A 25615-nucleotide genomic window follows, 5' to 3' on the forward strand; every position below is an offset into this window, starting at 1 on the left:
GTATATTCTTACTTTAGGCACCCGTTGTCATTCAATATATACTATTGTGTATATGTCTTACAATATACTTGCCAACTTTTGATAACTAGTTTCAGGGAGATTATATTTGTTAGTAGAATGCGCTGCGCGGAGCGCCATTGAGGGGACGTGTCATGCTCCGCCCAACATACTTATCTAGCTCGGCCATTGGGCATATACAGTCAGGTGCATAAATATTGGTGCATTGACAGAATTTTCATATTTTGGCCTCTATTCACCACCACAATGGCTTTGAAATGAAACAAACAAGATGTGCTTTAACTGCAGACTTTCAGATTTAATTTGAGGGTAATTACATCCAAATCAGGTGAACGGTGTAGGAATTACAATGGTTTCTAAATGTGCCTCCCACTTTTTAAAGGGGCCAAAAGTAATGGGACTATCAACTCAAAAGCTATTTCATGGACAGGTGTGGGCTATTCCCTCGTTATTTCATTATCAATTAAGCAGGTAAAAGGTCTGGAGTTGATTCTAGGTGTGATATTTGCATTTGGAATCAGTTGCTGTCGACTCTCAATATGAGATCCAAAGAGCTGTCACTATCAGTGAAGCAAGCCATCATTAGGCTGAAAAATCAAAACAAACCCATCAGAGAGATAGCAAAAACATTAGGTGTGGCCAAATCAACTGTTTGGAACATTCTTAAAAAGAAAGAACGCACCGGAGAGCTCAGCAACACCAAAAGACCCGGAAGACCACGGAAAACAACTGTGGTGGATGACAGAATAATTATTTCCCTGGTGAAGAAAAACCCCTTCACAACAGTTGGCCAAATCAAGAACACTCTCCAGGAGGTAGTTGTATATGTGTCAAAGTCAACAATCATGTGAAGACTTCACAAGAGTGAATATAAAGGGTTCACCACAAGATGTAAACCATTGGTGAGCCACAAAAACAGGAAGACCAGATTAGAGTTTGCCTAACAACATCTAAAAAAGCCATTACAGTTCTGGAACAACATCCTATGGACAGATGAGACAAACATCAACTTGTACCAGAGTGATGGGAAGAGAAGAGTATGGAGAATGAAAGGAACTGCTCATGATCCAAAACATGTCACCTCATGAGTGAAGCATGGTGGTGGTGGTGGTAGTGTCATGGCATGGGCATGTATGGCTGCCAATGGAACTGCTTCCCTTGTATTTATTGATGATGTGACTGCTGACAAAAGCAGCAGTATGAATTCTGAAGTGTTTCGGGCAATATTATATGCTCATATTCAATCAAATGCTTCAGAACTCATTGGACGGCGCTTCACAGTGCAGATGGACAATGACCCAAAGCATACTGCAAAAGCAACCAAAGAGTTTTTTAAGGCTAAAAAGTGGAATGTTATGCAATGGCCAAGTCAATCCCCTGACCTGAATCCGATTGAGCATGCACTTCACTTGATGAAGACAAAACTGAAGGGAAAATGCCCCAAGAACAAGCAGGAACTGAAGACATTTGCAGTAGAGGCCTGGCAGAGCATCACCAGATTTGAAACCCAGCGTCTGGTGATGTCTATGCATTCCAGACTTCAGGCTGTAATTGTCTGCAAAGGATTTGCAACAAAGTATTAAAAAGTGAAAGTTCGATTTAGGATTGTTTAGTTTGTCCCATTACTTTTGGCCCCTTAAAAAGTGGGAGGCACATATAGAAACCGTTGTAATTCCTACACCGTTCACCTGATTTGGATGTATTTACCCTCAAATTAAATCTGAAAGTCTGCAGTTAAAGCACATCTTGTTTGTTTAATTTCAAAGCCATTGTGGTGGTGAATACAGGCCAAAATATGAAAATTCTGTCAATGTCCCAATATTTATGCACCTGACTGTATATGTCCACTCAGGGGTGTGTCCTGTATTGGTAGGTAAAAACTGTAGTACGAAGAGCAGCTGGGCAGGGTAGAGGGGTAGGGAGTGGCAGTAGAATGTTGGTAGCTGATCATAGTAGTATTGTGGTGAAATAGTTTAAAACGGGCACCATCAAGGTGATCATTCTAGTGCCAGCAATGACTCTTGCAGGGTGAGGTGATCCCTGGCATTGGTGGGGAGGGGGCATACATAGGAAAATGCAGGGGGGGTTTCCGTCTGCCACAAGCAGGATAATAATCATAGCTGCTTGCATTGTAACTTGCTGGGTGAGGTGACCCTGGCATGGGAGGGGGGGGTATAGAGGATGCTGCCTCTCAGTGTTATTGGGGGTGTAACATTGTGACATGGGCACCAAAACGGCAATAATTACCGTTGCAATCAATGCCTGCTGCTTTGCAGGGTGAGGTGGCCCCTAGCATTGGGGGGGAAGGGGGGCAGTCACACACATATACACAAACAGTCACACACTTCCACACATACATACTGTCACACACACTTATACACAGTGTCCCCCCTCCCTGTTAGTACCTTACACTGTGTACACTGTTTGCAGTGCTCCTCGAGTCCTCTCCCTCACGCTGCTTGTATGCTGCTGCACACACAGGGTCTGATTCAGAGCCGCTCGCAAAAAAAGCGAGCACTCGCTCTGAATCAGGGCGGGCGCTTGTTTTTTATGTTGCGGCTTCCTGGCTGCTTGCATAGCTGTGGGTGACCACCCACAGCTTATGCAAGCGGCCAGATGATGCTCGCGATGGTCAAGACCATTGCGAGCATCGGGCTTGCGACGAGACCCTTACGGTAGGGTCTCGTGGCCGCAAGCCCCAGTGGACTTCCTGCTCTAATAGAGCAGGAAGTCCACCTACTGACATCACGAGTGATGTCAGTAGGGCCGCCCACAAATGGCAGGCGTTCCTGCAGGAACGCCTCCGTTTGCCCAGCCTCCCCGCTGTCAACATCGACAGCCGCCCCTTTTAGATGCGAGTACAGGAGCGTGTGCATTTTGCGCTCACTCCGGGGCTCGTGCGTGCGCACTGGCCCTCCATTGACCCGCTTGCGAGCGGGTCTGAATTAGGCCCACAGTGCCACGCTCCTCCTGCTGGGACTTCTTCCTTTCACTTTTAAAATTTTGATAGAGTATAAATTGAATAATCAAAGGGTGGGGGGGGCTGATAGAGGGGGCCCTGGAGTACTTACCTCCTCTGCTCTCTCCACCCCCCACTCATTACGGCTCTGTTGTAGCTGCTGTAGTACAGCTCTCCTGTCCTGCTCCCCATCCCTCCCCCACCCGGTTTTATCTCTGCCAGCAGCGCAGTTCCCATCACAGGTCACACACCCCCTGAGCGCTGTCTACTATTATTACCTACTTGTTAAGGCAGAGGGAGGAATGTAGCCGCTGCTATCCCCGATGTTGTAGTAGAGAATTGACGTCTCTCCCTGCACTGACAGTCACATAGGAGGCGCGCTCTGCTTGCTGCATGAGGTGGCCAACGTTACCCACAACCCTGTGGCCAGGCAGGTATACTGCTAGCACGAAGGGGAAATAGTCATGTCCTGCCCCTGTCACATCCGGACCTGCGCATGCACAGTCCGGGCTTCACATAGAGCTGTGGGGAATGCGGGGGATTCATTAGTTTTGCGGGGCAGCGGGAGACTTGTCAGAAAAACGGGAGCCTCCCGCAAGAGGCTGGCTGGCTGTCATTGTCCTGTCCATAGGGGCTGGCTGTTGTTCTGTCCATAGGGGCTGGCTAGCTGTAGTGCTGTGCTCTGTCCTTCAGGGGTGCTCTTCACCCACCCCCAGTGTGAAAATATGAGTGTTAGCCACACTTGTCATCAATGCAGGAGTGCTGTGCTGCTGTCTGTTAACGGGCTGCTGCCTCTTTTCTGGGGTTCAACCCAGTGTTAAAAAAAATGTATAAATTTGTGTGCATGTTAGCTACACCTGGCTGTCACTGTCATTGGTGTAGCTGCGCAGGGGTGCTGTGCTCCTGTCTGTCAAAGGGCTGCTGCCCAAAAATTAAAAAAACATTTTTTTTGTGTGCATGTCAGCCACACCTGGCTATCGCTGTCATCAGCTTAGCTGTGCAGGGGTGCTGTGCTGCTGTCTGTCAAGGGCTGCTGGGCCTAAAATAAAAAAGTTTTCTTGTGTGCGTGTTAGCTACACCTGGCTGTCACTGTAATTTGCGTAGCTGCACAGGGGTGCTGTCCTGCTGTCTGTCAAAAGGCTGCTGGGCCCAAAAAATAAATAAACATTTTTTTTGTGTGCATGTCAGCCACACCTGGCTATCGCTGTCATTGGCTTAGCTGTGCAGGGGTGCTGTGCTGCTGTCTGTCAAGGGCTGCTGGGCCTAAAATAAAAAAAAGATTTTTGTGTGCGTGTTAGCTACACCTGGCTGTCACTGTAATTGGCGTAGCTGCGCAGGGGTGCTGTCCTGCTGTCTGTCAAAGGGCTGCTGCCCAAAAAATAAATAAACATTTTTTTTGTGTGCATGTCAGCCACACCTGGCTATCGCTGTCATCGGCTTAGCTGTGCAGGGGTGCTGTACTGCTGTCTGTCAAGGGCTGCTGGGCCTAAAATAAAAAAAAGTTTTTTGTGTGCGTGTTAGCTACACCTGGCTGTCACTGTAATTGGCGTAGCTGCGCAGGGGTGCTGTCCTGCTGTCTGTCAAAGGCTGCTGCCCAAAAAATAAATAAAAATTTTTTTTTGTGTGCATGTCAGCCACACCTGGCTGTCACTGTCATTGGCTTAGCTGCGCAGGGGTGCTGTGCTCCTGTCTGTCAAAGGGCTGCTGCCAAAAAATAAAAAAACATTTTTTTTGTTTGCATGTCAGCCACACCTGGCTGTAACTGTCATCGGCTTAGCTGTTCAGTGGTGCTGTGCTGCTGTCTGTCAAGGGCTGCTGGGCCTAAAATAAAAAAAAGTTTTTTTGTGTGCATGTTAGCTACACCTGGCTGTCACTATCATTGGCGTAGCTGCGCTGGGCTGCTGTGTTGCTGTCTGTCAAGGGCTGCTGGGCCAAAAATAAAAAAACTATTTTTTTTGGTATTCGTGTTAGCTACACCTGGCTGTCACTGTCATTGGCGTAGCTGTGCAGGGGTGCTGTGCTGCTGTCTGTCAAAGGGCTGCTGCCCCAAAAATACATAAACATTTTTTTGTGTGTGCATGTCAGCCACACCTGACTATTGCTGTCATCGGCTTAGCTGTGCAGGGGTGCTGTGCTGCTGTCTGTCAAGGGGCTGCTCGGCCTAAAATAAATAAAAGTTTTTTTGTGTGCGTGTTAGCTACACTTGGCTGTCACTGTCATCGGCTTAGCTGTTCAGCGGTGCTGTACTGCTGTCTGTCAAGGGCTGCTGGGCCTAAAATAAAAAAAGTTTTTTTGTATTCGTGTTAGCTACACCTGGCTGTCACTGTCATTGGCGTAGCTGCGCAGGTGTGCTGTGTTGCTGCCTGTCAAGGGCTGCTGCCCAAAAAATAAAAATATATATATTTTTTGTGTGCGTGTTAGCTACACCTGGCTGTCACTGTCATCGGCTTAGCTGTACAGGGGTGCTGTACTGGTGTCTGTCAAGGGCTGCTGGGCCTAAAATAAAAAATAGTTTTTTGTGTGCATGTTAGCTACACCTGGCGATCACTGTCATTGGCGTAGCTGCGCAAGGGTGCTGTGTTGCTGTCTGTCAAGGGCTGCTGGGCCAAAAATAAAAAACTATTTTTTTTGTATTCGTGTTAGCTACACCTGGCTGTCACTGTCATTGGCGTAGCTGTGCAGGGGTGCTGTGCTGCTGTCTGTCAAAGAGCTGCTGCCCAAAAAATAATTAAACATTTTTTTGTGTGTGCATGTCAGCCACACCTGGCTGTCACTGTCATTGGCTTAGCAGCGCAGGGGTGCTGTGCTCCTGTCTGTCAAAGGGCTGCTGCCCAAAAAATAAAAAAACATTTTTTTGTTTGCATGTCAGCCACACCTGGGTGTAACTGTCATCGGCTTAGCTGTTCAGTGGTGCTGTGCTGCTGTCTGTCAAGGGCTGCTGGGCCTAAAGTAAAAAAAAGTTTTTTTGTGTGCATGTTAGCTACACTTGGCTGTCACTATCATTGGCGTAGCTGCACTGGGGTGCTGTGTTGCTGTCTGTCAAGGGCTGCTGGGCCAAAAATAAAAAAAACTATTTTTTTTGTATTCGTGTTAGCTACACCTGGCTGTCACTGTCATTGGCGTAGCTGGCAGGGGTGCTGTGCTGCTGTCTGTCAAAGGGCTGCTGCCCAAAAAATAAATAAACATTTTTTTTGTGTGCATGTCAGCCACACCTGGCTATCGCTGTCATCGGCTTAGCTGTGCAGGGGTGCTGTGCTGCTGTCTGTCAAAGGCTGCTGGGCCTAAAATAAAAAAAAGTTTTTTGTGTGCGTGTTAGCTATACATGGCTGTCACTGTCATCAGCGTAGCTGTGCAGGGGTACTGTGCTGCTGTCTGTCAAGGGCTGCTGGGCCTAAAATTAAAAAAAGATTTTTGTGTGTGTGGTAGCTACACCTGGCTGTCACTGTCATTGGCTAGCTGCACAGGGGTGCTGTGTTGCTGCCTGTCAAAGGCTGCTGCCCTAAAAATAAAAATATATATATTTTTTGTGTGCGTGTTAGCTACACCTGGCTATCACTGTCATCGGCTTAGCTGTGCAGGGGTGCTGTACTGCTGTCTGTCAAGGGCTGCTGGGCCAAAAATAAAAAAAAGTTTTTCGTGTGCATGTTAGCTACACCTGGCGGTCACTGTCATTGGCGTAGCTGCGCAAGGGTGCTGTGTTGCTGTCTGTCAAGGGCTGCTGGGCCAAAAATAAAAAAACTATTTTTCTTGTATTCGTGTTAGCTACACCTGGCTGTCACTGTCATTGGCGTAGCTGTGCAGGGGTGCTGTGCTGCTGTCTGTCAAAGGGCTGCTGCCCAAAGAATAAATCAAAAAAAAATTTTGTGTGCATGTCAGCCACACCTGGCTATCGCTGTCATCGGCTTAGCTGTGCAGGGGTGCTGTGCTGCTGTCTGTCAAGGGCTGCTGGGCCTAAAATAAAAAAAAGTTTTTTTGTGTGCATGTTAGCTACACCTGGTGGTCACTGTCATTGGCGTAGCTGCGCAGGGGTGCTGTGTTGCTGTCTGTCAAGGGCTGCTGGGCCAAAAATAAAAAAACTATTTTTTTTGTATTCGTGTTAGCTACACCCGGCTGTCACTGTCATTGGCGTAGCTGTGCAGGGGTGCTGTGCTGCTGTCTGTCAAAGGGCTGCTGCCCCAAAAATACATAAACATTTTTTTTGTGTGCATGTCAGCCACACCTGGCTATCGCTGTCATCGGCTTAGCTGTGCAGGGGTGCTGTGCTGCTGTCTGTCAAGGGCTACTGGGCCTAAAATGAAAAAAAGTTTTTTGTGTGCATGTTAGCTACACCTGGCTGTCACTGTCATTGGCTTAGCTGTGCAGGGGTGCTGTACTGCTGTCTGTCAAGGGCTGCTGGGCCTAAAATAAAAAAAAGTTTTTTGTGTGCGTGTTAGCTACACCTGGCTGTCACTGTAATTGGCGTAGCTGCGCGGGGGTGCTGTCCTGCTGTCTGTCAAAGGGCTGCTGCCCAAAAAATAAATAATTTTTTTTTGTGTGTGCATGTCAGCCACACCTGGCTGTCACTGTCATTGGCTTAGCTGCGCAGGGGTGCTGTGCTGCTGTCTGTCAAAGGGCTGCTTGCCAAAAATTAAAAAAACATTTTTTTGTTTGCATGTCAGCCACACCTGGCTGTAACTGTCATCGGTTTAGCTGTTCAGTGGTGCTGTACTGCTGTCTGTCAAGGGCTGCTGGGCCTAAAATAAAAAAAAGGTTTTTTTGTATTCGTGTTAGCTACACCTGGCTGTCACTGTCATTGGCGTAGCTGCGCAGGTGTGCTGTGTTGCTGCCTGTCAAGGGCTGCTGCCCAAAAAATAAAAATATATATATTTTTTGTGTGCGTGTAAGCTACACCTGGCTGTCACTGTCATCGGCTTAGCTGTACAGGGGTGCTGTACTGCTGTCTGCCAAGGGCTGCTGGGCCTAAAATAAAAAATAGTTTTTTGTGTGCATGTTAGCTACACCTGGCGATCACTGTCATTGGCGTAGCTGCGCAAGGGTGCTGTGTTGCTGTCTGTCAAGGGCTGCTGGGCCAAAAATAAAAAAACTATTTTTTTTGTATTCGTGTTAGCTACACCTGGCTGTCACTGTCATTGGCGTAGCTGTGCAGGGGTGCTGTGCTGCTGTCTGTCAAAGGGCTGCTGCCCAAAAAATAAATAAACATTTTTTTTTTGTGTGCATGCCAGCCACACCTGGCTGTCACTGTCATTGGCTTAGCAGCGCAGGGGTGCTGTGCTCCTGTCTGTCAAAGGGCTGCTGCCCAAAAAATAAAAAAACATTTTTTTGTTTGCATGTCAGCCACACCTGGGTGTAACTGTCATCGGCTTAGCTGTTCAGGGGTGCTGTGCTGCTGTCTGTCAAGGGCTGCTGGGCCTAAAGTAAAAAAAAGTTTTTTTGTGTGCATGTTAGCTACACTTGGCTGTCACTATCATTGGCGTAGCTGCGCTGGGGTGCTGTGTTGCTGTCTGTCAAGAGCTGCTGGGCCAAAAATAAAAAAAACTATTTTTTTTGTATTCGTGTTAGCTACACCTGGCTGTCACTGTCATTGGCGTAGCTGGCAGGGGTGCTGTGCTGCTGTCTGTCAAAGGGCTGCTGCCCAAAAAATAAATAAACATTTTTTTTGTGTGCATGTCAGCCACACCTGGCTATCGCTGTCATCGGCTTAGCTGTGCAGGGGTGCTGTGCTGCTGTCTGTCAAAGGCTGCTGGGCCTAAAATAAAAAAAAGTTTTTTGTGTGCGTGTTAGCTACACTTGGCTGTCACTGTCATCGGCGTAGCTGTGCAGGGGTACTGTGCTGCTGTCTGTCAAGGGCTGCTGGGCCTAAAATAAAAAAAAAGATTTTTGTGTGCGTGGTAGCTACACCTGGCTGTCACTGTCATTGGCTAGCTGCACAGGGGTGCTGTGTTGCTGCCTGTCAAGGGCTGCTGCCCTAAAAATAAAAATATATATATTTTTTGTGTGCGTGTTAGCTACACCTGGCTATCACTGTCATCGGCTTAGCTGTGCAGGGGTGCTGTACTGCTGTCTGTCAAGGGCTGCTGGGCCTAAAATAAAAAAAAGTTTTTTGTGTGCGTGTTAGCTACACCTGGCTGTCACTGTAATTGGCGTAGCTGCGCAGGGGTGCTGTCCTGCTGTCTGTCAAAGGGCTGCTGCCCAAAAAATAAATAAACATTTTTTTTGTGTGTGCATGTCAGCCACACCTGGCTATCGCTGTCATCGGCTTAGCTGTGCAGGGGTGCTGTACTGCTGTCTGTCAAGGGCTGCTGGGCCTAAAATAAAAAAAAGTTTTTTGTGTGCGTGTTAGCTACACCTGGCTGTCACTGTAATTGGCGTAGCTGCGCAGGGGTGCTGTCCTGCTGTCTGTCAAAGGCTGCTGCCCAAAAAATAAATAAAAATTTTTTTTTGTGTGCATGTCAGCCACACCTGGCTGTCACTGTCATTGGCTTAGCTGCGCAGGGGTGCTGTGCTCCTGTCTGTCAAAGGGCTGCTGCCCAAAAAATAAAAAAACATTTTTTTTGTTTGCATGTCAGCCACACCTGGCTGTAACTGTCATCGGCTTAGCTGTTCAGTGGTGCTGTGCTGCTGTCTGTCAAGGGCTGCTGGGCCTAAAATAAAAAAAAGTTTTTTTGTGTGCATGTTAGCTACACCTGGCTGTCACTATCATTGGCGTAGCTGCGCTGGGGTGCTGTGTTGCTGTCTGTCAAGGGCTGCTGGGCCAAAAATAAAAAAACTATTTTTTTTGGTATTCGTGTTAGCTACACCTGGCTGTCACTGTCATTGGCGTAGCTGTGCAGGGGTGCTGTGCTGCTGTCTGTCAAAGGGCTGCTGCCCCAAAAATACATAAACATTTTTTTGTGTGTGCATGTCAGCCACACCTGACTATTGCTGTCATCGGCTTAGCTGTGCAGGGGTGCTGTGCTGCTGTCTGTCAAGGGGCTGCTCGGCCTAAAATAAATAAAAGTTTTTTTGTGTGCGTGTTAGCTACACTTGGCTGTCACTGTCATCGGCTTAGCTGTTCAGCGGTGCTGTACTGCTGTCTGTCAAGGGCTGCTGGGCCTAAAATAAAAAAAGTTTTTTTGTATTCGTGTTAGCTACACCTGGCTGTCACTGTCATTGGCGTAGCTGCGCAGGTGTGCTGTGTTGCTGCCTGTCAAGGGCTGCTGCCCAAAAAATAAAAATATATATATTTTTTGTGTGCGTGTTAGCTACACCTGGCTGTCACTGTCATCGGCTTAGCTGTACAGGGGTGCTGTACTGGTGTCTGTCAAGGGCTGCTGGGCCTAAAATAAAAAATAGTTTTTTGTGTGCATGTTAGCTACACCTGGCGATCACTGTCATTGGCGTAGCTGCGCAAGGGTGCTGTGTTGCTGTCTGTCAAGGGCTGCTGGGCCAAAAATAAAAAACTATTTTTTTTGTATTCGTGTTAGCTACACCTGGCTGTCACTGTCATTGGCGTAGCTGTGCAGGGGTGCTGTGCTGCTGTCTGTCAAAGAGCTGCTGCCCAAAAAATAATTAAACATTTTTTTGTGTGTGCATGTCAGCCACACCTGGCTGTCACTGTCATTGGCTTAGCAGCGCAGGGGTGCTGTGCTCCTGTCTGTCAAAGGGCTGCTGCCCAAAAAATAAAAAAACATTTTTTTGTTTGCATGTCAGCCACACCTGGGTGTAACTGTCATCGGCTTAGCTGTTCAGGGGTGCTGTGCTGCTGTCTGTCAAGGGCTGCTGGGCCTAAAGTAAAAAAAAGTTTTTTTGTGTGCATGTTAGCTACACTTGGCTGTCACTATCATTGGCGTAGCTGCACTGGGGTGCTGTGTTGCTGTCTGTCAAGGGCTGCTGGGCCAAAAATAAAAAAAACTATTTTTTTTGTATTCGTGTTAGCTACACCTGGCTGTCACTGTCATTGGCGTAGCTGGCAGGGGTGCTGTGCTGCTGTCTGTCAAAGGGCTGCTGCCCAAAAAATAAATAAACATTTTTTTTGTGTGCATGTCAGCCACACCTGGCTATCGCTGTCATCGGCTTAGCTGTGCAGGGGTGCTGTGCTGCTGTCTGTCAAAGGCTGCTGGGCCTAAAATAAAAAAAAGTTTTTTGTGTGCGTGTTAGCTATACATGGCTGTCACTGTCATCAGCGTAGCTGTGCAGGGGTACTGTGCTGCTGTCTGTCAAGGGCTGCTGGGCCTAAAATTAAAAAAAGATTTTTGTGTGTGTGGTAGCTACACCTGGCTGTCACTGTCATTGGCTAGCTGCACAGGGGTGCTGTGTTGCTGCCTGTCAAAGGCTGCTGCCCTAAAAATAAAAATATATATATTTTTTGTGTGCGTGTTAGCTACACCTGGCTATCACTGTCATCGGCTTAGCTGTGCAGGGGTGCTGTACTGCTGTCTGTCAAGGGCTGCTGGGCCTAAAATAAAAAAAAGTTTTTCGTGTGCATGTTAGCTACACCTGGTGGTCACTGTCATTGGCGTAGCTGCGCAAGGGTGCTGTGTTGCTGTCTGTCAAGGGCTGCTGGGCCAAAAATAAAAAAACTATTTTTCTTGTATTCGTGTTAGCTACACCTGGCTGTCACTGTCATTGGCGTAGCTGTGCAGGGGTGCTGTGCTGCTGTCTGTCAAAGGGCTGCTGCCCAAAGAATAAATCAAAAAAAAATTTTGTGTGCATGTCAGCCACACCTGGCTATCGCTGTCATCGGCTTAGCTGTGCAGGGGTGCTGTGCTGCTGTCTGTCAAGGGCTACTGGGCCTAAAATGAAAAAAAGTTTTTTGTGTGCATGTTAGCTACACCTGGCTGTCACTGTCATTGGCTTAGCTGTGCAGGGGTGCTGTACTGCTGTCTGTCAAGGGCTGCTGGGCCTAAAATAAAAAAAAGTTTTTTGTGTGCGTGTTAGCTACACCTGGCTGTCACTGTAATTGGCGTAGCTGCGCGGGGGTGCTGTCCTGCTGTCTGTCAAAGGGCTGCTGCCCAAAAAATAAATAATTTTTTTTTGTGTGTGCATGTCAGCCACACCTGGCTGTCACTGTCATTGGCTTAGCTGCGCAGGGGTGCTGTGCTGCTGTCTGTCAAAGGGCTGCTTGCCAAAAATTAAAAAAACATTTTTTTGTTTGCATGTCAGCCACACCTGGCTGTAACTGTCATCGGTTTAGCTGTTCAGTGGTGCTGTACTGCTGTCTGTCAAGGGCTGCTGGGCCTAAAATAAAAAAAAGGTTTTTTTGTATTCATGTTAGCTACACCTGGCTGTCACTGTCATTGGCGTAGCTGCGCAGGTGTGCTGTGTTGCTGCCTGTCAAGGGCTGCTGCCCAAAAAATAAAAATATATATATTTTTTGTGTGCGTGTAAGCTACACCTGGCTGTCACTGTCATCGGCTTAGCTGTACAGGGGTGCTGTACTGCTGTCTGCCAAGGGCTGCTGGGCCTAAAATAAAAAATAGTTTTTTGTGTGCATGTTAGCTACACCTGGCGATCACTGTCATTGGCGTAGCTGCGCAAGGGTGCTGTGTTGCTGTCTGTCAAGGGCTGCTGGGCCAAAAATAAAAAAACTATTTTTTTTGTATTCGTGTTAGCTACACCTGGCTGTCACTGTCATTGGCGTAGCTGTGCAGGGGTGCTGTGCTGCTGTCTGTCAAAGGGCTGCTGCCCAAAAAATAAATAAACATTTTTTTTTGTGTGCATGCCAGCCACACCTGGCTGTCACTGTCATTGGCTTAGCAGCGCAGGGGTGCTGTGCTCCTGTCTGTCAAAGGGCTGCTGCCCAAAAAATAAAAAAACATTTTTTTGTTTGCATGTCAGCCACACCTGGGTGTAACTGTCATCGGCTTAGCTGTTCAGGGGTGCTGTGCTGCTGTCTGTCAAGGGCTGCTGGGCCTAAAGTAAAAAAAAGTTTTTTTGTGTGCATGTTAGCTACACTTGGCTGTCACTATCATTGGCGTAGCTGCGCTGGGGTGCTGTGTTGCTGTCTGTCAAGAGCTGCTGGGCCAAAAATAAAAAAAACTATTTTTTTTGTATTCGTGTTAGCTACACCTGGCTGTCACTGTCATTGGCGTAGCTGGCAGGGGTGCTGTGCTGCTGTCTGTCAAAGGGCTGCTGCCCAAAAAATAAATAAACATTTTTTTTGTGTGCATGTCAGCCACACCTGGCTATCGCTGTCATCGGCTTAGCTGTGCAGGGGTGCTGTGCTGCTGTCTGTCAAAGGCTGCTGGGCCTAAAATAAAAAAAAGTTTTTTGTGTGCGTGTTAGCTACACTTGGCTGTCACTGTCATCGGCGTAGCTGTGCAGGGGTACTGTGCTGCTGTCTGTCAAGGGCTGCTGGGCCTAAAATAAAAAAAAAGATTTTTGTGTGCGTGGTAGCTACACCTGGCTGTCACTGTCATTGGCTAGCTGCACAGGGGTGCTGTGTTGCTGCCTGTCAAGGGCTGCTGCCCTAAAAATAAAAATATATATATTTTTTGTGTGCGTGTTAGCTACACCTGGCTATCACTGTCATCGGCTTAGCTGTGCAGGGGTGCTGTACTGCTGTCTGTCAAGGGCTGCTGGGCCTAAAATAAAAAAAAGTTTTTTGTGTGCGTGTTAGCTACACCTGGCTGTCACTGTAATTGGCGTAGCTGCGCAGGGGTGCTGTCCTGCTGTCTGTCAAAGGGCTGCTGCCCAAAAAATAAATAAACATTTTTTTTGTGTGTGCATGTCAGCCACACCTGGCTATCGCTGTCATCGGCTTAGCTGTGCAGGGGTGCTGTACTGCTGTCTGTCAAGGGCTGCTGGGCCTAAAATAAAAAAAAGTTTTTTGTGTGCGTGTTAGCTACACCTGGCTGTCACTGTAATTGGCGTAGCTGCGCAGGGGTGCTGTCCTGCTGTCTGTCAAAGGCTGCTGCCCAAAAAATAAATAAAAAATTTTTTTTGTGTGCATGTCAGCCACACCTGGCTGTCACTGTCATTGGCTTAGCTGCGCAGGGGTGCTGTGCTCCTGTCTGTCAAAGGGCTGCTGCCCAAAAAATAAAAAAACATTTTTTTTGTTTGCATGTCAGCCACACCTGGCTGTAACTGTCATCGGCTTAGCTGTTCAGTGGTGCTGTGCTGCTGTCTGTCAAGGGCTGCTGGGCCTAAAATAAAAAAAAGTTTTTTTGTGTGCATGTTAGCTACACCTGGCTGTCACTATCATTGGCGTAGCTGCGCTGGGGTGCTGTGTTGCTGTCTGTCAAGGGCTGCTGGGCCAAAAATAAAAAAACTATTTTTTTTGGTATTCGTGTTAGCTACACCTGGCTGTCACTGTCATTGGCGTAGCTGTGCAGGGGTGCTGTGCTGCTGTCTGTCAAAGGGCTGCTGCCCCAAAAATACATAAACATTTTTTTGTGTGTGCATGTCAGCCACACCTGACTATTGCTGTCATCGGCTTAGCTGTGCAGGGGTGCTGTGCTGCTGTCTGTCAAGGGGCTGCTCGGCCTAAAATAAATAAAAGTTTTTTTGTGTGCGTGTTAGCTACACTTGGCTGTCACTGTCATCGGCTTAGCTGTTCAGCGGTGCTGTACTGCTGTCTGTCAAGGGCTGCTGGGCCTAAAATAAAAAAAGTTTTTTTGTATTCGTGTTAGCTACACCTGGCTGTCACTGTCATTGGCGTAGCTGCGCAGGTGTGCTGTGTTGCTGCCTGTCAAGGGCTGCTGCCCAAAAAATAAAAATATATATATTTTTTGTGTGCGTGTTAGCTACACCTGGCTGTCACTGTCATCGGCTTAGCTGTACAGGGGTGCTGTACTGGTGTCTGTCAAGGGCTGCTGGGCCTAAAATAAAAAATAGTTTTTTGTGTGCATGTTAGCTACACCTGGCGATCACTGTCATTGGCGTAGCTGCGCAAGGGTGCTGTGTTGCTGTCTGTCAAGGGCTGCTGGGCCAAAAATAAAAAACTATTTTTTTTGTATTCGTGTTAGCTACACCTGGCTGTCACTGTCATTGGCGTAGCTGTGCAGGGGTGCTGTGCTGCTGTCTGTCAAAGAGCTGCTGCCCAAAAAATAATTAAACATTTTTTTGTGTGTGCATGTCAGCCACACCTGGCTGTCACTGTCATTGGCTTAGCAGCGCAGGGGTGCTGTGCTCCTGTCTGTCAAAGGGCTGCTGCCCAAAAAATAAAAAAACATTTTTTTGTTTGCATGTCAGCCACACCTGGGTGTAACTGTCATCGGCTTAGCTGTTCAGGGGTGCTGTGCTGCTGTCTGTCAAGGGCTGCTGGGCCTAAAGTAAAAAAAAGTTTTTTTGTGTGCATGTTAGCTACACTTGGCTGTCACTATCATTGGCGTAGCTGCACTGGGGTGCTGTGTTGCTGTCTGTCAAGGGCTGCTGGGCCAAAAATAAAAAAAACTATTTTTTTTGTATTCGTGTTAGCTACACCTGGCTGTCACTGTCATTGGCGTAGCTGGCAGGGGTGCTGTGCTGCTGTCTGTCAAAGGGCTGCTGCCCAAAAAATAAATAAACATTTTTTTTGTGTGCATGTCAGCCACACCTGGCTATCGCTGTCATCGGCTTAGCTGTGCAGGGGTGCTGTGCTGCTGTCTGTCAAAGGCTGCTGGGCCTAAAATAAAAAAAAGTTTTTTGTGTGCGTGTTAGCTATACATGGCTGTCACTGTCATCAGCGTAGCTGTGCAGGGGTACTGTGCTGCTGTCTGTCAAGGGCTGCTGGGCCTAAAATTAAAAAAAGATTTTTGTGTGTGTGGTAGCTACACCTGGCTGTCACTGTCATTGGCTAGCTGCACAGGGGTGCTGTGTTGCTGCCTGTCAAAGGCTGCTGCCCTAAAAATAAAAATATATATATTTTTTGTGTGCGTGTTAGCTACACCTGGCTATCACTGTCATCGGCTTAGCTGTGCAGGGGTGCTGTACTGCTGTCTGTCAAGGGCTGCTGGGCCTAAAATAAAAAAAAGTTTTTCGTGTGCATGTTAGCTACACCTGGCGGTCACTGTCATTGGCGTAGCTGCGCAAGGGTGCTGTGTTGCTGTCTGTCAAGGGCTGCTGGGCCAAAAATAAAAAAACTATTTTTCTTGTATTCGTGTTAGCTACACCTGGCTGTCACTGTCATTGGCGTAGCTGTGCAGGGGTGCTGTGCTGCTGTCTGTCAAAGGGCTGCTGCCCAAAGAATAAATCAAAAAAAAATTTTGTGTGCATGTCAGCCACACCTGGCTATCGCTGTCATCGGCTTAGCTGTGCAGGGGTGCTGTGCTGCTGTCTGTCAAGGGCTGCTGGGCCTAAAATAAAAAAAAGTTTTTTTGTGTGCATGTTAGCTACACCTGGTGGTCACTGTCATTGGCGTAGCTGCGCAGGGGTGCTGTGTTGCTGTCTGTCAAGGGCTGCTGGGCCAAAAATAAAAAAACTATTTTTTTTGTATTCGTGTTAGCTACACCCGGCTGTCACTGTCATTGGCGTAGCTGTGCAGGGGTGCTGTGCTGCTGTCTGTCAAAGGGCTGCTGCCCCAAAAATACATAAACATTTTTTTTGTGTGCATGTCAGCCACACCTGGCTATCGCTGTCATCGGCTTAGCTGTGCAGGGGTGCTGTACTGCTGTCTGTCAAGGGCTGCTGGGCCTAAAATAAAAAAAAGTTTTTTGTGTGCGTGTTAGCTACACCTGGCTGTCACTGTAATTGGCGTAGCTGCGCAGGGGTGCTGTCCTGCTGTCTGTCAAAGGCTGCTGCCCAAAAAATAAATAAAAATTTTTTTTTGTGTGCATGTCAGCCACACCTGGCTGTCACTGTCATTGGCTTAGCTGCGCAGGGGTGCTGTGCTCCTGTCTGTCAAAGGGCTGCTGCCCAAAAAATAAAAAAACATTTTTTTTGTTTGCATGTCAGCCACACCTGGCTGTAACTGTCATCGGCTTAGCTGTTCAGTGGTGCTGTGCTGCTGTCTGTCAAGGGCTGCTGGGCCTAAAATAAAAAAAAGTTTTTTTGTGTGCATGTTAGCTACACCTGGCTGTCACTATCATTGGCGTAGCTGCGCTGGGGTGCTGTGTTGCTGTCTGTCAAGGGCTGCTGGGCCAAAAATAAAAAAACTATTTTTTTTGGTATTCGTGTTAGCTACACCTGGCTGTCACTGTCATTGGCGTAGCTGTGCAGGGGTGCTGTGCTGCTGTCTGTCAAAGGGCTGCTGCCCCAAAAATACATAAACATTTTTTTGTGTGTGCATGTCAGCCACACCTGACTATTGCTGTCATCGGCTTAGCTGTGCAGGGGTGCTGTGCTGCTGTCTGTCAAGGGGCTGCTCGGCCTAAAATAAATAAAAGTTTTTTTGTGTGCGTGTTAGCTACACTTGGCTGTCACTGTCATCGGCTTAGCTGTTCAGCGGTGCTGTACTGCTGTCTGTCAAGGGCTGCTGGGCCTAAAATAAAAAAAGTTTTTTTGTATTCGTGTTAGCTACACCTGGCTGTCACTGTCATTGGCGTAGCTGCGCAGGTGTGCTGTGTTGCTGCCTGTCAAGGGCTGCTGCCCAAAAAATAAAAATATATATATTTTTTGTGTGCGTGTTAGCTACACCTGGCTGTCACTGTCATCGGCTTAGCTGTACAGGGGTGCTGTACTGGTGTCTGTCAAGGGCTGCTGGGCCTAAAATAAAAAATAGTTTTTTGTGTGCATGTTAGCTACACCTGGCGATCACTGTCATTGGCGTAGCTGCGCAAGGGTGCTGTGTTGCTGTCTGTCAAGGGCTGCTGGGCCAAAAATAAAAACTATTTTTTTTGTATTCGTGTTAGCTACACCTGGCTGTCACTGTCATTGGCTTAGCAGCGCAGGGGTGCTGTGCTCCTGTCTGTCAAAGGGCTGCTGCCCAAAAAATAAAAAAACATTTTTTTGTTTGCATGTCAGCCACACCTGGCTGTCACTGTCATTGGCTTAGCAGCGCAGGGGTGCTGTGCTCCTGTCTGTCAAAGGGCTGCTGCCCAAAAAATAAAAAAACATTTTTTTGTTTGCATGTCAGCCACACCTGGGTGTAACTGTCATCGGCTTAGCTGTTCAGGGGTGCTGTGCTGCTGTCTGTCAAGGGCTGCTGGGCCTAAAGTAAAAAAAAGTTTTTTTGTGTGCATGTTAGCTACACTTGGCTGTCACTATCATTGGCGTAGCTGCACTGGGGTGCTGTGTTGCTGTCTGTCAAGGGCTGCTGGGCCAAAAATAAAAAAAACTATTTTTTTTGTATTCGTGTTAGCTACACCTGGCTGTCACTGTCATTGGCGTAGCTGGCAGGGGTGCTGTGCTGCTGTCTGTCAAAGGGCTGCTGCCCAAAAAATAAATAAACATTTTTTTTGTGTGCATGTCAGCCACACCTGGCTATCGCTGTCATCGGCTTAGCTGTGCAGGGGTGCTGTGCTGCTGTCTGTCAAAGGCTGCTGGGCCTAAAATAAAAAAAAGTTTTTTGTGTGCGTGTTAGCTATACATGGCTGTCACTGTCATCAGCGTAGCTGTGCAGGGGTACTGTGCTGCTGTCTGTCAAGGGCTGCTGGGCCTAAAATTAAAAAAAGATTTTTGTGTGTGTGGTAGCTACACCTGGCTGTCACTGTCATTGGCTAGCTGCACAGGGGTGCTGTGTTGCTGCCTGTCAAAGGCTGCTGCCCTAAAAATAAAAATATATATATTTTTTGTGTGCGTGTTAGCTACACCTGGCTATCGCTGTCATCGGCTTAGCTGTGCAGGGGTGCTGTGCTGCTGTCTGTCAAGGGCTGCTGGGCCTAAAATAAAAAAAAGTTTTTTTGTGTGCATGTTAGCTACACCTGGTGGTCACTGTCATTGGCGTAGCTGCGCAGGGGTGCTGTGTTGCTGTCTGTCAAGGGCTGCTGGGCCAAAAATAAAAAAACTATTTTTTTTGTATTCGTGTTAGCTACACCCGGCTGTCACTGTCATTGGCGTAGCTGTGCAGGGGTGCTGTGCTGCTGTCTGTCAAAGGGCTGCTGCCCCAAAAATACATAAACATTTTTTTTGTGTGCATGTCAGCCACACCTGGCTATCGCTGTCATCGGCTTAGCTGTGCAGGGGTGCTGTGCTGCTGTCTGTCAAGGGCTACTGGGCCTAAAATGAAAAAAAGTTTTTTGTGTGCATGTTAGCTACACCTGGCTGTCACTGTCATTGGCTTAGCTGTGCAGGGGTGCTGTACTGCTGTCTGTCAAGGGCTGCTGGGCCTAAAATAAAAAAAAGTTTTTTGTGTGCGTGTTAGCTACACCTGGCTGTCACTGTAATTGGCGTAGCTGCGCGGGGGTGCTGTCCTGCTGTCTGTCAAAGGGCTGCTGCCCAAAAAATAAATAATTTTTTTTTGTGTGTGCATGTCAGCCACACCTGGCTGTCACTGTCATTGGCTTAGCTGCGCAGGGGTGCTGTGCTGCTGTCTGTCAAAGGGCTGCTTGCCAAAAATTAAAAAATCATTTTTTTGTTTGCATGTCAGCCACACCTGGCTGTAACTGTCATCGGTTTAGCTGTTCAGTGGTGCTGTACTGCTGTCTGTCAAGGGCTGCTGGGCCTAAAATAAAAAAAAGGTTTTTTTGTATTCGTGTTAGCTACACCTCGCTGTCACTGTCATTGGCGTAGCTGCGCAGGTGTGCTGTGTTGCTGCCTGTCAAGGGCTGCTGCCCAAAAAATAAAAATATATATATTTTTTGTGTGCGTGTAAGCTACACCTGGCTGTCACTGTCATCGGCTTAGCTGTACAGGGGTGCTGTACTGCTGTCTGCCAAGGGCTGCTGGGCCTAAAATAAAAAATAGTTTTTTGTGTGCATGTTAGCTACACCTGGCGATCACTGTCATTGGCGTAGCTGCGCAAGGGTGCTGTGTTGCTGTCTGTCAAGGGCTGCTGGGCCAAAAATAAAAAAACTATTTTTTTTGTATTCGTGTTAGCTACACCTGGCTGTCACTGTCATTGGCGTAGCTGTGCAGGGGTGCTGTGCTGCTGTCTGTCAAAGGGCTGCTGCCCAAAAAATAAATAAACATTTTTTTTTGTGTGCATGCCAGCCACACCTGGCTGTCACTGTCATTGGCTTAGCAGCGCAGGGGTGCTGTGCTCCTGTCTGTCAAAGGGCTGCTGCCCAAAAAATAAAAAAACATTTTTTTGTTTGCATGTCAGCCACACCTGGGTGTAACTGTCATCGGCTTAGCTGTTCAGGGGTGCTGTGCTGCTGTCTGTCAAGGGCTGCTGGGCCTAAAGTAAAAAAAAGTTTTTTTGTGTGCATGTTAGCTACACTTGGCTGTCACTATCATTGGCGTAGCTGCGCTGGGGTGCTGTGTTGCTGTCTGTCAAGAGCTGCTGGGCCAAAAATAAAAAAAACTATTTTTTTTGTATTCGTGTTAGCTACACCTGGCTGTCACTGTCATTGGCGTAGCTGGCAGGGGTGCTGTGCTGCTGTCTGTCAAAGGGCTGCTGCCCAAAAAATAAATAAACATTTTTTTTGTGTGCATGTCAGCCACACCTGGCTATCGCTGTCATCGGCTTAGCTGTGCAGGGGTGCTGTGCTGCTGTCTGTCAAAGGCTGCTGGGCCTAAAATAAAAAAAAGTTTTTTGTGTGCGTGTTAGCTACACTTGGCTGTCACTGTCATCGGCGTAGCTGTGCAGGGGTACTGTGCTGCTGTCTGTCAAGGGCTGCTGGGCCTAAAATAAAAAAAAAGATTTTTGTGTGCGTGGTAGCTACACCTGGCTGTCACTGTCATTGGCTAGCTGCACAGGGGTGCTGTGTTGCTGCCTGTCAAGGGCTGCTGCCCTAAAAATAAAAATATATATATTTTTTGTGTGCGTGTTAGCTACACCTGGCTATCACTGTCATCGGCTTAGCTGTGCAGGGGTGCTGTACTGCTGTCTGTCAAGGGCTGCTGGGCCTAAAATAATAAAAAGTTTTTCATGTGCATGTTAGCTACACCTGGCGGTCACTGTCATTGGCGTAGCTGCGCAAGGGTGCTGTGTTGCTGTCTGTCAAGGGCTGCTGGGCCAAAAATAAAAAAACTATTTTTCTTGTATTCGTGTTAGCTACACCTGGCTGTCACTGTCATTGGCGTAGCTGTGCAGGGGTGCTGTGCTGCTGTCTGTCAAAGGGCTGCTGCCCAAAGAATAAATAAAAAAAAAAATTTGTGTGCATGTCAGCCACACCTGGCTATCGCTGTCATCGGCTTAGCTGTGCAGGGGTGCTGTGCTGCTGTCTGTCAAGGGCTGCTGGGCCAAAAATAAAAAACTATTTTTTTTGTATTCGTGTTAGCTACACCCGGCTGTCACTGTCTTCGGCGTAGCTGTGCAGGGGTGCTGTGCTGCTGTCTGTCAAAGGGCTGCTGCCCAAAAAATAAATAAACATTTTTTTGTGTGCATGTCAGCCACACCTGGCTATCGCTGTCATCAGCTTAGCTGTGCAGGGGTGCTGTGCTGCTGTCTGTCAAGGGCTGCTGGGCCTAAAATAAAAAAAAGTTTTTTTGTGTGCGTGTTAGCTACACCTGGCTGTCACTGTAATTGGCGTAGCTGCGCGGGGGTGCTGTCCTGCTGTCTGTCAAAGGGCTGCTGCCCAAAAAATAAATAATTTTTTTTTTGTGTGCATGTCAGCCACACCTGGCTGTCACTGTCATTGGCTTAGCTGCGCAGGGGTGCTGTGCTCCTGTCTGTCAAAGGGCTGCTGCCCAAAAATTAAAAAATCATTTTTTTGTTTGCATGTCAGCCACACCTGGCTGTAACTGTCATCGGCTTTGCTGTTCAGCGGTGCTGTACTGCTGTCTGTCAAGGGCTGCTGGGCCTAAAATAAAAAAAGTTTTTTTGTATTCGTGTTAGCTACACCTGGCTGTCACTGTCATTGGCGTAGCTGCGCAGGGCTGCTGTGTTGCTGTCTGTCAAGGGCTGCTTGTGTATGTGTTAGCCACACCTGGTGGTCACTGTCATTGGCATAGCTGCGCAGGGCTGCTATGCTGCTGTCTGCCAATGGCTGCTGGGCCAAAAAGAAAAAAAAATTTTTTTTGTGTCTGCATGTTAGCTACACCTGGCTGTTACTGTCATCAGCGTAGCTGCGCAGGGGTTCTGTGCTGCTGACTGTCAAGGGCTGCTGCAAAAAAATAAAGAAACAATTTTTTTGTGTGCATGTCATCCACTCCTGGCTGTCACTGTCATCGGTGTAGGTGCACAGGGGTGCTGTGCTCCTGTCTGTCGAGGGGCTACTGCCCAAAATAATAAAAATAAAATCAACAATTTTTTTTATGTGTGGTTGTGTGCGTAGTGAGTATGGAGGACAGTCACATGACTGGAGAGCAGGATCCACATACAAGTCTTGTACTTGCCGGCAGCAGTCATTATGACGGTACAAGGCCATCAACATCATCTATGAAGGTCAATGTACCAGGGCTTAAGTCAGGCCAAAAAGTCAAGCTAAAACAATCAACTTTTACCCTGTTAAAGCAAAAAAAATTTGAAGCTAAGTCAGCTTTAGAGAAACAAAAAATTGGCAATATGCCATTCACTACACAAAGTGGCAAGGAAAGGATAAGGCATTGGCCTGTATTTATGACTGATGGTTCTAGTGATAATTTAAGCCCCTCTGCTTGTAGGAGAGGTACAAAAAAAATGTAAATTGTTAAGACGAGTAAGACACCGGAACCAACTGTGTGCTTGGAAAAATCAATAATCAGAGTCCGCAGTTGCCATGTGTGAGCCTGACCTTTCTAATACTGTACTTGAAGCGGATCCTCCTTTCACCATTTGTGTGCCTTCTAACGTAGAAATGGAGGCTGCTTCTGTGGAATTGCACGAGTAGGATGAGGAGGATATTTATCTAGTTGGCGATAACAACAAGGATCATGAGGATGTTGATGATGATGATGAGGATGTTGATGGCGAGAATGTTTGTGTAAAAACTGTAAATCAGGCAACAGTTGTTGCCCATGGTGGGAAAAATCCCATTGTTGACATGCCTGGGCAAAGGACCAAAAAATCCACTTCTCATGTGTGGAATTATTTCCACCCAAATCCGGACAACCATTGCCAAGCCATTTGTAACCATTGGCAAGTAACAGTGAGTAGAGGTAAGGACTTTAACCATCTTGGAACCTCCTCCATGCACTTGCAGCGCATTCATCAAATTGGAAAGGGTATTTCAAATTCTAAAACTTTGGGGACAAAAAACTGAACAACAATCAGTCTAGTGTCACCTAGCTGCTCCCTTCTATCTGGATCCAAGTGCCTGCAATCTCCACCACCAACACCTGCATCATTGTCATCATCCTCATTCGTGATTGGAAGTAGTCCTGCATCCAATTTCATAAGCATGACTGACTCCTCTCCTATCCATGATTCCGCCGAAGGATCCTTGAGTGCTATGCCTGTTGCTGCTGCTGGAGGTGGATCTTCATCCCAGAAAGGGACCAAGAAGACTACTACTTGTAGTAATTTAAAAAAACAATTGACTATTAAACAGTCCTTTGATAGAGGAAGTAAGTATAACAGCTGTCACCCAGTTTCACAGTGGATCACTGACGCCATGACGGCTGTGCTAGTATTAGATGGTGAAATAATAAAAAATGAGGATGATAGGGTGGAGAAAGTGCAAAAGGGGGATGAGGGGGAAATTTGTGTCCTATCTGACGCTAATGTGGATGTTGATGATGAGGATGTGGTTTGCGTAAATCAGCCACCAGTGGCAGCAGTTCTTGCTAATGCTAAAAAGAAAGCCAGGAAAGCAACGCCTTGGGTGTGGAATTATTTTAATCTAAATTCTGACAACAGTTGTGAAGGCATCTGTTCCATTTGTAAAGCCAAAGTTAGGAGATGAATGGACGTTAACCATCTAGGTACCTCCTCCCTGTTACGTAATTTGCAGCAAGTTCATGCAGTTTGTTTAACAAAATTATAATTTGTAGATTAATAACAAGCAGTCCAGTATCAACTACTAGCAGTTTGGACCAGCACATGCAATCTCCAACACCAACACCCTCATCGTCAACATCCTCCTTAATAATTGAAGGTAGTCCTTCCAAAAAATGTTTTGTGGGGCCCAAACAAACCAAGGAGTTCAGCCACAAAAGTGTCAGGACCTCATTCAGAGTCAGTTGAAGCGGCCGCACGGTCGTACGCCACCGATGTTCGCTATGCGTAAAGTTCGCAATGCACGTGCACGAACTAGCCGCTACGATCAGAAATTTCTCTCTCCTTGAACACAGCCAGGTCGGTAGTTTGAGTGACAGATTGAGGCATTTGTGGGTGGTAACAGGGGAAGGTGCTTCAAAACGGAGGAGTGGAGATCCGAACGCAGGCGTGCCTAATTATGCGAATAGCGTTTTATGGGAGTGCATATGGTTTATGGGAGTGCATAATTAACAAAGTAGAGTCATGGCACATGTGACATGGGAGGTTTTTACACCGACATGATCGTAGAGCTTAAGAGAGGGTATGGTCAACCTTAAGCTCTATGACCAGTTCTGATGGTTCGCGATGGTCTCGATTAATCCTTATATGCCCGGAGATGACGTGTAATGCGTACGAGAAGGGGGCGTATATTTTTGTCTTCCGACCGCTTCCTCCCCTTGGTCGGCCAGCTACCGATCCGAACTTAGGGACGCAACTTGCGAGGGAATCATTTGCATATCCGGCCCCTTCTCCCGTACGACCATGCGGCTGCTTCGACCGACTCTAAATGAGGTCCTCAGTCCTGGTCACTAAAGTGCTTGGTTTGTTAAACTGTGCATGTCCATTTTAATATCCCACATAAGAGTGGGTGGGAGGGACAATTTCATCTTGCACCTCTTACCTTTACATTTGGCACAATTTGGGGCATTGCCGATAGACATTATTATAGTTTAATAAACTACCATCCTGTCTGCCACTGCTGTGTGGCAATGTCCTATATTTTTTTAAACTGCCGGGCGTTTGTGACGCTGCTCTGTTGCTTACTTTAGCCAGCCAGCTCGCTGCAGCCTGTGGCCTATATTGGTGAAAAATAGTGAAATCAATATTGTGGGCTGTAAGATGGTTAAAATGCCTGAAAATTATTGTTATTAAGGTTAATATTACTGTAGGAACAAAAACAGGCCCAAATTATGTGGTTTTAGCTGTTTATATAATTTTTTGGAAAAAATACAGATCCAAAACCAAAAACAAAACCGAAAAACAAAACACCAAGGAAAAAAAAATCCCAAACCAGATTCAGATCCAAAACCAGGGGAGATCCAGATCCAAAACCAAAACACGGGGGTCGGCGCACATCTCTAATTTACAACCACAGGAACCAGCAATACGCGCTCCCACTGGTCATTGTCGGCATCTGTCATCGCCTGAACATGCAGGCCAACCTGACGATATTGTCAGGTTGTGCATGTTCGGGGATGAGGGAGGGGTGGGTGCCTGCACTGAATGACATATCGTTCAGTGTGGGCACAGTATCCACTGCACAGTATAATGAACGATTGAACAATAACTATGTAGTTGTCGTTCTGTCGTTCATTAGTTGTATAGTGTATATGCACCTTTAGCGCTATGCGTTGCTAGGCAGACTGGAAAGTGAGCTCTGCCTCACTGCGCTGGCTCTTCCTCTTTTATACTCTCCAAGCTATGGTCGCGAGACCCCTGTTCTCCCACCTGAAGCCCCCCTTAGAAATGACCCATATTAATCTATTAGGGCTTTTCCCCGCCTCCATCTTGTGCCCCTTCTA

Source organism: Taudactylus pleione, unplaced genomic scaffold (assembly GCF_031769625.1).
Source record: "Taudactylus pleione unplaced genomic scaffold, aTauple2 ptg000296l, whole genome shotgun sequence".
In the NCBI taxonomy this organism is placed as follows: Eukaryota; Metazoa; Chordata; class Amphibia; order Anura; family Myobatrachidae; genus Taudactylus; species Taudactylus pleione.